General features: G+C 38.3%; 1 long non-coding RNA gene across 5 annotated transcripts in view; it reads left to right on the plus strand.

Moving 5' to 3' along the window:
• The window catches only part of LOC138738706 (uncharacterized), a 282,524-nt gene that overhangs the window by 145,821 nt on the left and 123,234 nt on the right, over positions 1-13,469 (plus strand). The gene's annotated exons all lie outside the window — the stretch shown is intronic.

Genomic DNA, 13,469 nt, shown 5'->3' on the forward strand with positions numbered 1-13,469 from the left:
ATAATCGTAGTGTTGTAAAGTCATGTGTTCATCAAATTAAAACTATTCATCTAGGATTTTGCTTCATCGTAAAATAAAATTCCCTTTTTAGTATCATGAGACTTGAAAATCTTGGTAGCGGTCAGAAAAAAGCTGGCACAATTCATATTCCATGTTTGCAAATGGTAATTAAAATAAATGGCAATCTACCTGAAAGTGTAATACATCATTAATTATCACCGCTACTGTCATTGTTAATAAGACCATAAAATCAAGAGATAGGAGTAGAATTAGGCCATTCTGCCAATTATATCATGGCTGATGTATTCTTCCTATTAACCCCATTTTCCTGCCTTCTCTCCATAACCTTTGCCCTTATGAATCAAGAACCTATCAACTTCCACTTTAAATATACCCAGTGACTTAACCTACGAAGCCATCTCTGGCAACAAATTCCACAGGTTCACCACTCTCTTGTGTCTGTTCTAAAGGGACATCCTTTTATTCTGAGGCGATACCCTCTGGTCTTGGACTCTCCCACAACTCAGTGTATCTTCTCCATGTCCACTCTATCCAGCCCTTTCAATATTCGGTATATTTCAATGAGATCGCCACCCATCCATCCAGACCACTGAGTAAAGGCATAGAGCCATCAAACGCTCCTCATACGTTAATTCCCCCTCATCCCCAGGATCAATCTCGTAAACTTCCCATGGACCTTCTCCAACACCAGCTTGTCCTTCCTCTGATATGGGGCTCACAATACACCAATTGTGGTTGAGCGATGCCTTGTAAAGGCTCATCATTATATCCTTGCTTGTATATTCTAGTTCTCTCATGAATGCTAACATTGCATTTGCCTTCCTTACTGCCAACTCAACTTGCAAGTTGACCTTTAGGATATCCTGTACTAGGACTCCCTTTGGACCTCTGCTTCTGAATTCTCTTCCCAGCTAGAAAATAGTCCACGTCTGCTATCCCATACACTTAACTGTGTTGTATTCCATCTTCCACTTTTGCCTATTTTCTCATCCTGTCCACGTCCCTCTGCAGATTCCCTGTTTCCTCAATACTACCCACCTCTCGGAGAGGAGTCACGTGATGGAGTAGTGGCCGGACGGTGAACTCCAGCCCTCTCCAGAAAAGTCGGGAAAAACAAGAGAAAATACAAAGGCACAGAAATACAAGTTAAAGAAAAGTGAGTATAAAGGTGGAAAGAAGATGGAGACAAAAGGAGAAAAATCAAAATCAACGGAAAGAAGAGAGGAAGAGAAGACAACGGAGGAAAAAGGTGAAGGCCTTACCTGTCCGAAGAGGCCCGCTGTGGAGAGAAGACCCCACTACCTCAGGTCGGTAGAAAGAGAACTACAACAATGGCTCACAGAGCCGAGTAAAAGTGCGCAACCGCGCATGAAAAAAAACACACCGACGGGAGGGGGGACCAGCTGGGGAGTCTATCTCCACAGCCGGCAACGACAGCTGCAGAACACCTGCAGCAAGAAGAGACCACAGAAGACAATGGAAACAAGAAAGAAGAGGAGGAAAGGGCAGCAAAGAAACAACAGATGGTCAACCTAGAGGAAGAAGAAGAGGAAGAATACAGTGAAATAGATAAAGGGAAAGGCAAGGCAAAGGATATACTTGCTCTTGTTAGAGGATACATGGAGTCATTTAAAGAATGGCAAACACAGGAATTCAATGATTTAAGAAGAATAAACAACACAGAAAAGAAAATAAATAAAATGGATATGACCTTAACAGAAATGGGGAAAAAAATGGACAAGATGGAAGAACGGGCAATAGCAGCAGAAATGGAGGTAGAAGACTTAAAAAAGAAATTGGAGGAATCTAATAAAAAAACTAAAGAGACACAAGAATTACTAGCCCAAAAAATAGATATAATGGAAAATTCTTTGGCTTGGCTTCGCGGACGAAGATTTATGGAGGGGGTAAAAAGTCCACGTCAGCTGCAGGCTCGTTTGTGGCTGACCAGTCCGATGCGGGACAGGCAGACACGATTGCAGCGGTTGCAAGGGAAAATTGGTTGGTTGGGGTTGGGTGTTGGGTTTTTCCTCCTTTGCCTTTTGTCAGTGAGGTGGGCTCTGCGGTCTTCTTCAAAGGAGGCTGCTGCCCGCCAAACTGTGAGGCGCCAAGATGCACGGTTTGAGGCGTTATCAGCCCACTGGCGGTGGTCAATGTGGCAGGCACCGAGATTTCTTTAGGCAGTCCTTGTACCTTTTCTTTGGTGCACCTCTGTCACGGTGGCCAGTGGAGAGCTCGCCATATAACACGATCTTGGGAAGGCGATGGTCCTCCATTCTGGAGACGTGACCCATCCAGCGCAGCTGGATCTTCAGCAGCGTGGACTCGATGCTGTCGACCTCTGCCATCTCGAGTACCTCGACGTTAGGGGTGTGAGCGCTCCAATGGATGTTGAGGATGGAGCGGAGACAACGCTGGTGGAAGCGTTCTAGGAGCCGTAGGTGATGCCGGTAGAGGACCCATGATTCGGAGCCGAACAGGAGTGTGGGTATGACAACGGCTCTGTATACGCTTATCTTTGTGAGGTTTTTCAGTTGGTTGTTTTTCCAGACTCTTTTGTGTAGTCTTCCAAAGGCGCTATTTGCCTTGGCGAGTCTGTTGTCTATCTCATTGTCGATCCTTGCATCTGATGAAATGGTGCAGCCGAGATAGGTAAACTGGTTGACCGTTTTGAGTTTTGTGTGCCCGATGGAGATGTGGGGGGGCTGGTAGTCATGGTGGGGAGCTGGCTGATGGAGGACCTCAGTTTTCTTCAGGCTGACTTCCAGGCCAAACACAGAAGAAATAACATAAAGATAGTGGGCCTTAAGGAAGATGTAGAAGGCAAGAATATGAGGGAGTTTATAAAAGAATGGATCCCTAAGGCCCTAGGATGTCCAGAACTACAGCAAGAAATGGAAATAGAAAGGGCACATAGAGCATTGGCCCCTAAACCACAACCACAACAAAAACCAAGATCTATTGTAGTAAAATTCCTAAGATATACTACAAGAGAAAAGGTACTGGAGAAGACAATGGAAAAAGTAAGAGAGGGCAACAAACCACTGGAGTATAAAGGGCAAAAAATCTTCATTTATCCAGATATAAGCTTTGAACTCCTAAAGAAGAGAAAAGAGTTCAATGCAGCAAAAGCGATTTTATGGAAGAAAGGATGTAAATTTACACTGAAGCATCCTGCGGTATTGAAAATATTTATTCCAGGACAACAAAACAGACTATTCTCGGATCCAGAAGAAGCACGAAAATTTGCAGAACAATTACAAAAATAGACTGAGGGATGAAGACGGGTAATGAGAGCAAAAATCATCACGATTGATATGTATGTGGGTAAAGACAAAAATAGACTGAGGGATGAAGACGGGTAAGGAGGGTAAAAATGACCACGATTGATATGTATGCGGGTAAAGAGGTATAAGAGTGAATAGAGACAATGGGCATATGTGAAAGTATCTGTAATTAGAGGAAAACATAGAGAGTATAGACAAGAATTAATAAGGGAAGGTAATGGAATAGAGAGAATAAAGAGGGAATTAAAAGAGTGACCTTTGTGACATATAAAAAGTGAAATCTTTTCTGGGGGGGGCTGGGTGGGGGAAAAGAGCGGTCACTGCAAAATCAGTTGACGCTTGCGAGGGGATTCGCAAATCCAAATGGAGAGGGGAGATGTGGTTGTCCGACAAGGGATAAAGGGCAACTCAGGAGGGGAAGGGGAGATTGGGGATAAAGAAGATAGAAATAGGAGAATAAGGAAAATGTTGGATGTTGTAGGAATGTTGTCTGGTAAAGAGTTGAAAATAAGAAAACAGAAATGGAAAAGGAGGAAAGGTAATGATGGAAAAACGGAAAGAGAAGATAAACAAAATATAAAATGGCTACGCTGAACTATATGACTCTAAATATTAATGGAATACATAACCAAATTAAAAGGAAGAAACTACTAAATTTACTGAAAAAGGAAAAAATAGATATAGCATTTGTCCAAGAAACACACTTAACTGAATTGGAGCACAAGAAATTAAAGAGAGATTGGGTAGGACATGTAACAGCAGCATCGTATAATTCAAAAGCAAGAGGAGTGGCTATATTAATTAGCAAAAATGTGCCATTTAAAATAGAAGAGGAAATAATAGATCCAGCAGGGAGATATGTTATGATAAAATGTCAGATATATTCAGAGCTTTGGAATCTACTTAATATATATTCACCTAACGAAGAAGATCAAAAGTTTATGCAAGATATCTTTTTGAAGGTAGCTAATACGCAAGGGAACATACTAATAGGAGGGGATTTCAATCTGAATTTGGATCCAAATATGGATAAAACGGGGAAAAAAATTAACAGGAAGAACAAAGTAACCAAATTTATAATTAAATCAATGCAAGAAATGAAACTTGTGGACATATGGAGGAAACAAAACCCAAAAGAAAAGGAATACTCATACTACTCGACTAGACATAAAACATACTCAAAGATAGACCTATTCCTGTTATCAGCCCACATTCAAGGGAGAGTTAGGAAAACGGAATATAAAGCTAGACTATTATCGGACCACTCACCCCTGTTATTGGCAATAGAGCTAGAGGACATCCCTCCAAGAATGTATAGATGGAGATTAAACCCCATGCTACTTAAAAGACAGGATTTTAGAGAATTTATTGAAAAACAATTAAAAATGTACTTTGAAGTAAATACGGAATCAGTGGAAGATAAGTTTATACTATGGGACGCAATGAAAGCATTCATTAGAGGGCAAATAATAAGTTATGCAACCAAGATGAAGAAGGACTATAATCAGGAAACAGAGCAGTTGGAAAGGGAAATAATAAACATAGAAAAAAAATTAGCAATAAAGGAAGATACAACCAAAAGAAGAGAATTGGCAGATAAAAAAATAAAATATGAAACATTACAAACATATAAGGTGGAGAAGAATATAATGAAGACAAAACAGAAATATTATGAACTAGGGGAAAAAACACACAAAATCCTAGCATGGCAGCTTAAGACAGAGCAAACTAAGAAAATGGTATTGGCAACAAGGAAAAAAGACAAACAAATTACATATAATCCAAAAGAAATTAAGGAAAACTTCAGAGAATTCTATGAACAATTATACCGAACCGAGAAAGAAGGGAAAATAGATGAATTTTTGACTAAAATTGAACTACCAAAACTACAAATAGAGGAACAAAATAAATTAACAGAACCATTTGGAACAGTAGAAATACAAGAGATAATAAAACATTTACCAAATAATAAGACACCAGGAGAGGATGGACTCCCAATAGAATTCTACAAAACATTTAAAGACCTAATAATACCGCCCCTCCTGGATGTAATCAACCAGATTGATGAGACACAAAACTTACCAGATTCATGTAAAACAGCAATAATTACAGTGATACTAAAACAAGGGAAAGATCCACTCTCACCAGCGTCATACAGACCAATATCTCTGCTAAACACAGATTATAAGATAATAGCTAAACTATTAGCGAACAGATTAGCAGAACAGGTACCGAAAATGGTAAATTTAGACCAAACTGGATTTATCAAAAAAAGACGCACAACAGACAATATTTGTAAATTTATTAACTTAATTCATGCAGTAGAAGGAAATAAAGCACCGGCAGTAGCAGTTGCTTTAGACGCAGAGAAGGCCTTCGACAGAGTAGAATGGAATTACTTGTTCAAAGTATTGCAAAAATTCATTTTACCGGAGAAGTATATTAATTGGATTAAAGCATTATATAAGGGACCGTTAGCGAAAGTGACAGTAAATGGACATGTATCAAAGCAATTTAACTTAAGCAGGTCAACGCGGCAGGGATGCCCACTATCACCATTATTGTTTGCGCTAGCTATAGAACCACTAGCAGAATCGATAAGAAGAGATAATAATATAAAAGGAATAAAAATAAAAGACAGGGAATATAAAATCAGTCTGTTTGCGGATGATGTGATAGTGTACTTAACAGAACCAGAACTATCAATAAAAGAACTATATAAGAAATTGAAGGAATATGGAGAAGTGTCGGGATACAAGATAAACGTAAATAAAAGTGAAGCAATGCCTATGAATAACGCGGATTTCTCAAAATTTAAGGAGGAATCCCCATTCAGATGGCAAACGCAGGCAATAAGATACCTAGGTGTGCAAATAAACAAAAATCTAGGCCAATTATATAAACTCAATTACAATCCACTAATGAAAAAATTACAGGACGATTTAGAGCATTGGAAAGAGCTACCACTAACACTGATAGGAAGGATAAACTGTATTAAAATGAACATTTTTCCAAGGATACTAAACTTATTTCAGGCATTGCCAATACAACTGACAGAAAAATTCTTCAAAGAGTTAAAGAAAATAATAAGGAGATTTTTATGGAGAGGGGGGAAACCGAGGATAGCACTAGATAAATTAACAGAATGGTATAAACAAGGAGGCTTACAATTGCCAAACTTCAAAAATTATTATAGAGCCGCACAATTAAGGTACCTATCAGATTTTTATCAAACAAGGGAAAAACCAGACTGGACGAGACTAGAATTAGATAAGATAGGGGAAAAGATACCTGAACACATATTATATAAATGGGACAAAAAATTGGTACAACATAGAACTTCTCCAGTATTACACCATCTCCTCAATATATGGAAGAAGATTCATGTAGAAAGAAATAAAATAAATTACCAAATACCAAAACTAATATTGACGCAAAATAAGCTACTCCCTTTTACAATAGACAACCTTGCCTTTAGAAAATGGGAAAAAAAAGGGATTAAAAGAATAGAAAATTGTTTTTCAGGAAGTAGATTCTTATCCTTTGAACAAATGAGAGATAAGTACAATATAACTGGAGATACAGCGCTGGCATATTACCAACTGAGATCCTACTTGAAAGATAAATTAGGAAGCAACTTGAGTTTACCAGAGGGAAGTAACCTTGAATATGTGATTACAGATACAATGTTAATCAAAAGATTTATAAAAAATATGTATATTAAACTGCAAGAAAAGGAAAATGAGGAAACAAATGGTAAAACTAAACAAAAATGGGAACAAGATTTAAATATAAAGATAAAAAAGGAAACATGGGAGAAGTTATGCTCTGGAACGATGAGAAATACAATAAATACGAGGCTGCGTATGATACAATATAATTGGTTACACAGACTATACATTACACCGCAAAAGTTAAATAAATGGGACCCAACAGTATCTGATAGATGTTTTCGATGTAAAAAAGAAAGGGGAACAACAATTCATGCAATCTGGACATGTGAGAGAGTAGAAAAATTTTGGGATGATCTCAATCAGATATTAAATAAAATAACAGAAAACAATATACCAAAGAATCCAGAGATCTTTCTCCTAAGTAACATAAAAAATAAAGAATTTGGAATTGACTTGGAAGATGCACAAAAAAGATTTGTCAAGATAGCCCTAGCCGTAGCAAAAAAATGTATTATGTCAACCTGGAAATTGGAAGATAATTTGAAAATACAACAATGGTATATAGAAATGAATAAATGTATTCCATTAGAAAAAATAACATATAGTTTAAGAAATAATATTGAAATATTCGAACAAGTATGGGAGCCTTACATTAAATACAATAGCGAAAACCTACCGGGAACAAACATTACCTAAGTTGATGGAAGGAGAAGAAAAGAAAAGAATGGACTCAGTAGAATTTCTGGTGTATTTTTGTTGAATGACAACATTGTCTAACTGAATTAATGCAACCTAGATTGTATACCTAAAATGGATGAGAGGGGGGGGGGTGGGGGGGTGGCTTGGGAGGAGGGAGGGGGGAGGGAGAAAAAGTCACTGTAAATGTGTGGAAAAGAAAAAGTGTATATCATGGCTATTGTGATTTATGGTGTGAAAAATAAAAAATTTAAAAAAAAAAATACTACCCACCTCTCCATCAATTCTGTCAACTAAATCATTTACACATAACATGAAGAGTAGAAGATCCAACACTGACCCCTGAGAAAGACCATTTGTCAACGGCAGCCAGCCAGAAAAGGTTCCCTTTATTCTCAATCTTTACCTTCTGCCATTCAGTCAATCATTTATCTATGCTAGTGGTATATCTAGGTAAAATAGCACCTATGATAAGTACTGAAATAGCACCCTCCCTTTAAAAAAATTAATAGTTGGGTCACGCACAATTGGGCTGGCGGTAACCGCTACACCAACCGTGCCGCCCCACATGTCCTTGTAAATTACACACGTTGCATCGCAATTAGAAGTGAACCAGCGGATTGATTCCCACCCGTGCCCCTAGACTGAGCTTTAGTAAGGGAAAGGCCCCCCTCTCGCTGCCCCCTTCTCACGCCCCCTGGCTCTCCCCTCACTAACAGAACCCTTGCTTGCGAACCACACCACACCACGTTGAGGTTTATTATTCCCAGTCACCAAGGTGTAGGACGCCCAGGCTCCAGCCTGTGTTGAAACAACCCAAGCCTTGTGTTTATTACCTGCTGTTCCCGCTGGAAGCTGCATCCTCCACAGGCAAAATGGCCATCTTCCTTACCCATAATTCCCCAAGCAGCTGGAACTGCTCTGCATTTCCCTGGCACTGGCAGAACAATCTGTTCACTCATAAGATAGCCCATGCCTGTGCGTGATACTTAACCATGTGAAAATGCACAAAGCACTTTTTAAAAATGTAAGTGTAGATCACATCTTGTTATAAAACGCTCTTATAACAATGCAGAGCTCCCATGAAAATCAGCTGCTGGCGCTCACACTGGAAACACGAGTGTAGGCAACAGAAGAAATGACAATCACCCCTCCATTAACCCAGCACCACAGACACACACACACACCCCAGCTCTCTGGTAGGGGGCGAGGGATGGCTGCGATTATGACCAACACTGGAACTAAGGCCGAACTCCGTGGTGGGAAGGCCATTGGCCCCTCCATAACCAGCAGCCCGCTGGCCTGTGGCACCCCAAGCCATCCCTAGCATCAATCACCATAGGAGCCCTGGGTGGTGCTGCTGCCCCTGGGTGCTGATGGGCCTGGGCTGCTGAACAAATAAACAGGCAAGAAAAACCAAAATGCCCTCCCCACAGAAAAACTCCAAAGTCTGCAGACACCGTGAAACAATACTGGAGAAACTCAGCACAGCAGGTTAAAACAGTAAGCAAAGATATTGGGTGGGCAAGGTGAGGACAGTGTCCCACCCTCCTTCAAGTGGCTGGCATACCCTAAATATGCCTATGATCCATGCTAGTACCTTGCCCATATACCAAGGTCATAATATCTTGCTTATAGGAGCCTTATGTGGCACCTTGTCAAGGGCCTTCTGAAAATCCAAATAAACGATATCCACTGACTAGCCCTTGTCTGTTCTGCTCATTACATCCTCAAAGAATTCAAACATTTTTTTTCAGGCAAGATTCCCCCTTAACCAACTTCAGCCTATTTTATCTTGGGTTTTAAGGACAAAACCTCATCCTTGATAATGGACTCTAGGATCTTGCCTACTACTGACATCAAGCAAACTGGCTTATAGTTTCCTGTCTTTTGCCTCTCTCCCTTCTTAAAGAGTGGAATAATATTTGCTGTAACTTTTAGAGGATCGTGCTTATATTTTGAGAACTAACTCATTTTGGGAAAAATTCCTAACATGAAGATAGCCATCAAAAATGTCTTGAGAGGATCTAGATTGCAACACAATGGATTTAGCTGCATTAATCTATATGGTATTTTCTTAAAAATTATTGGTGCAATTCAACAAAATTCTGGAATAGTTCAGTGATTTGACCAAAGAATATTGTGCGTTCACTTGGTGGGACTTTGTACCAACATTTATCATCATTGCAAATAGAAATAGGAGGAAAATGAGATGAAAGGAAAATGAAATTGTTGTGGCAAAGTAAAAGGGTACAGCCATCCAAATATGCCGATGATGTGATGAATAGTTTTAGATGGCATTGCAGGTGCATTCATTTCATAGTATTGGGTTACCTATCTTGTTTATTAATTCAGTTGCCCCAACTTTCAGGATGAAGATCTCTACATGTGGGGATATTTACCACAGTATCAAAATGATTGAGGGGCTTCTGAATGTTCCTGTTCCGCTTAGGTCATTTAAAAGCACGATCTGAGCAACAATGCTGAAAGAGGGAAACAGTGCTATCGGATACTGGTGTGCCGCTCAGCCTTAGTTTTCCTTGGGAATCTTATATTTGACAATGCCAGCCTTTCCTGTGATGCTCACAAAGTGAGAATGATTAAGAAGTGAAATTTAAGTGACGGTCTTTAAGTATGGAGTTTGCAAAGATCAGTTGACCCAAGGGATTATTCGCTGCAACTGGCCTATAACCACAAACTTTATACTGCATACATTTTTCTTTTTAATATCTTCCATAATTGATAAGTGATCAGAAAGTAAATATCAGTTGTGACAGATATATTATATATAAATATGTTTTAAAGGAGATAGATTGTGGGGGTTAGAATGAGGGTCACAAACAAACAAACACTTCACAAAACAGATCTCATTTAAAAAGCAAGAGCTTTGCTGAAAGTGAGACATTGAGGTACAGGGGCCTTTGCAAAGACAATAATAACTTGTGGAAATGCTTTGCTAAGGAACTTCAATAGCAGGCATAAATGGATTATTGTTTTGAAAGCAACAGATGAACTTGCTCAGATGTTTGGGTTCGGTGCTGCAATCTGTCTGGTTGCAGTTTACTGTTCTAAGAAGATCATGTTGTTTTGCAAGCCGAGGGAGCAAAAAGACCAAACAGGCTTTCTCTAAAAGAGAGAGAGAGAAAATTCAGTTGGAGTTCTGTAGTGGCTTTTGAGTCTCAACATGACAAGCTGGCAGCTTGGTTGAAACCCCCATTTTGAAGACAGGTTGTGAGTTCTGAATTCAGGCTGTTGAAAAGTCCTTGTAGTCCTTACAAGAGGAAATGACTGGCTAGAGTGTTTCTCCTGAAATAAGGGAAACAAGAGGAACTCTGTGATGACCTAGAAGAAGAGGTTATCATTTGGAAAACCCATGATGGGGCAAGTCTCTTCGGCAAGACACTGAAGTACTGATCATGGGAAATCAGTTTGTGTGTGTCCAACGAGCAACATCTCTCTCTGAAAACTGACAAGAACCTTCATGAGTGGTAATCATTTACCTTTCAAGCACCAAAGCCTGGTGAAATTCATACATGTTAAATTCAGTGCACAGTATAAGAATTGCCTAATACCAGTGAACTTGAAGGAGTGAGAAGTGAGATTGGACTGTGAACCAAAGAACTTTTCTGAACTTAACACACATATTACATACACATGCACTTAGAATTAGAAGGGGGTTAAGTTAATAGTGATAATTTAAAGTTTGATCCTGTTTATATGTTTAAAGAAAATTAAAAGTAGCTTTTGTTTAAGTAACCATCTGTGAATTTCTATTGCTGCTGGGTTTTGGAATCCTCTGGGCCCATAACACATTAAAACGTGAAATAGTTAAGGACAAGCCCCGCAGTTCTCAAAACATAAGAGAGATTGGAAAGTCTTTCAGGCTTGTAGAAGAAAATCATGGATAAAGAAGGATTGACAGAGGGTCAGACAAGGGCCTACAAATACTATTATAGTGGATTTTATTTCATTTCTTAACTATCAGACAGATAATATCCCAAATGTTTTGTTCAGAAAATCAGTTGTTAAGAAATGACTGTTTTGACCCCTTAAAATACCAAAGTTTTATTTTATTCTCAGGCTGATAACTAATAGAACCCATATTTCCCATATTTCCACTAGTTTCCCATATTTCATTGTGATGTGCCACTGTCTCCTTTTGTCAGTCTTTTGATCTATTACATTCCCCTTTGCTATCATAAACCTGCAAAATGGCATTATTTCCCCCCTGAAATAGAATAAAAGCGTCAGAACACATTGTGCTTCTAGTTTATTTTTTAAATCAAAGTGTCTACGTATGTGGAGGCTTGAGTTCCCTAAAAAACATAACATAATAAACAACTGAAAGGGTGGTAATATTTCACAGGAGTCTTTAACAGAAACAGAGGGCTTAGTAAGACTTTAATGACTCCTGTGGTACTGAGCATGTTTCCTTTTGTTGCACAGTAACACTCATTACCAGTGAAAAATACACTCATCAAGTAAGTCTGTAGGAACTATTTAATGATGAAATGTGAGGTGAACATCAAATCTACATAATTAACATTACGGAATCAAACTTGGCATCATATGGTTTTAATTAAAGAATCAGTTTGTGCTTTACATTAAAAAAGAAATATTTTACATTAATTTCTGTATTCACAAAAATGTATTTTTCTGGCATTTACCTATCTGGTTTATTCAGGTAAAATACATACTTCGTTACATTCTGAAATTTGTATTTTCTTATCAGCGTAAGTCTGGTATATGCAGAAATTCACAAAAGCACAGAAGAACCAACTTGATTAAAATTTGGAGTTGGGAACAGAGTAAACGTTGCCTATCTGTAATATTAAATATCACTTAAATTGAAATCAGTTGATTTCCCCCCCCAATCTAAAAATGGATGACAGTGGAAATGTGAAATTAAAACAGAAGGTGATGGCAATACTCAGCAGGTCATGTGGTATCTGTGGAGAAAGAGTTATTGCTTCAGGTTTTACAGATAATTTCCCTCCAATAATGGTATAAGGAGAATGTGTTTCCAACCTAAATATGGTTAACCAATGAATATATTAACATGACCATAGACGCGTTGATCAACTTGCTTGATAATAAACAAACTTGAGCCAGTTTTGCCAAGTACCCTAATAAACATTCAACAAGAAAATAAATTCAAAACAAGTGTTAAAGATTTAGGCCAGCAGAAATGTTTAATGAGGCACATCAGCAAATAAAATTACCTATGATTGAGGTTGATTACGATAATTGATCAACAGTGATGGGGATAAATTGGTTTAGAGAACTGGATCTAAACTGGTAAAAATGTTTCAGCATGGATGTCTCACCTACTGGGAAATTATGCAGGATATCTAAAAATGGGTTATATGCAACAATGCCTTTATCCACCAAACCAATCTACTGTAAGCCGCAACCTGTCTGACATGCATTAAAGAAATGAGTGGAGAAATAACTAAATAAATTAAATGAACAGGGTGGAATTCCTGTGAAGCCACACTAGTGTAACAGTATTTGTAGTGGTGCCTAATGTTAATAACATTGTTTGAATATCTGGCAAATACAAGGTGCTTTTTTTTTAAATTTTATGTTTTCCATACATGTATTTATGTAAAAATACAAAATGTAATGGTTATATAACCATATCAAATCCATTATATATGATGGTTTATATTCCTCCCTAAAACTCACCAACCACCTCCACCAAATAATAACCCCATGAAAAACAGAAAAAGAAGAAAAAAGAGGAAAGAAAGAAAAAAAAGAAAATAAATTAGTAAGAATAGAAAAAGAA

Source organism: Narcine bancroftii, chromosome 7 (assembly GCF_036971445.1).
Source record: "Narcine bancroftii isolate sNarBan1 chromosome 7, sNarBan1.hap1, whole genome shotgun sequence".
NCBI classification, from domain to species: Eukaryota; Metazoa; Chordata; class Chondrichthyes; order Torpediniformes; family Narcinidae; genus Narcine; species Narcine bancroftii.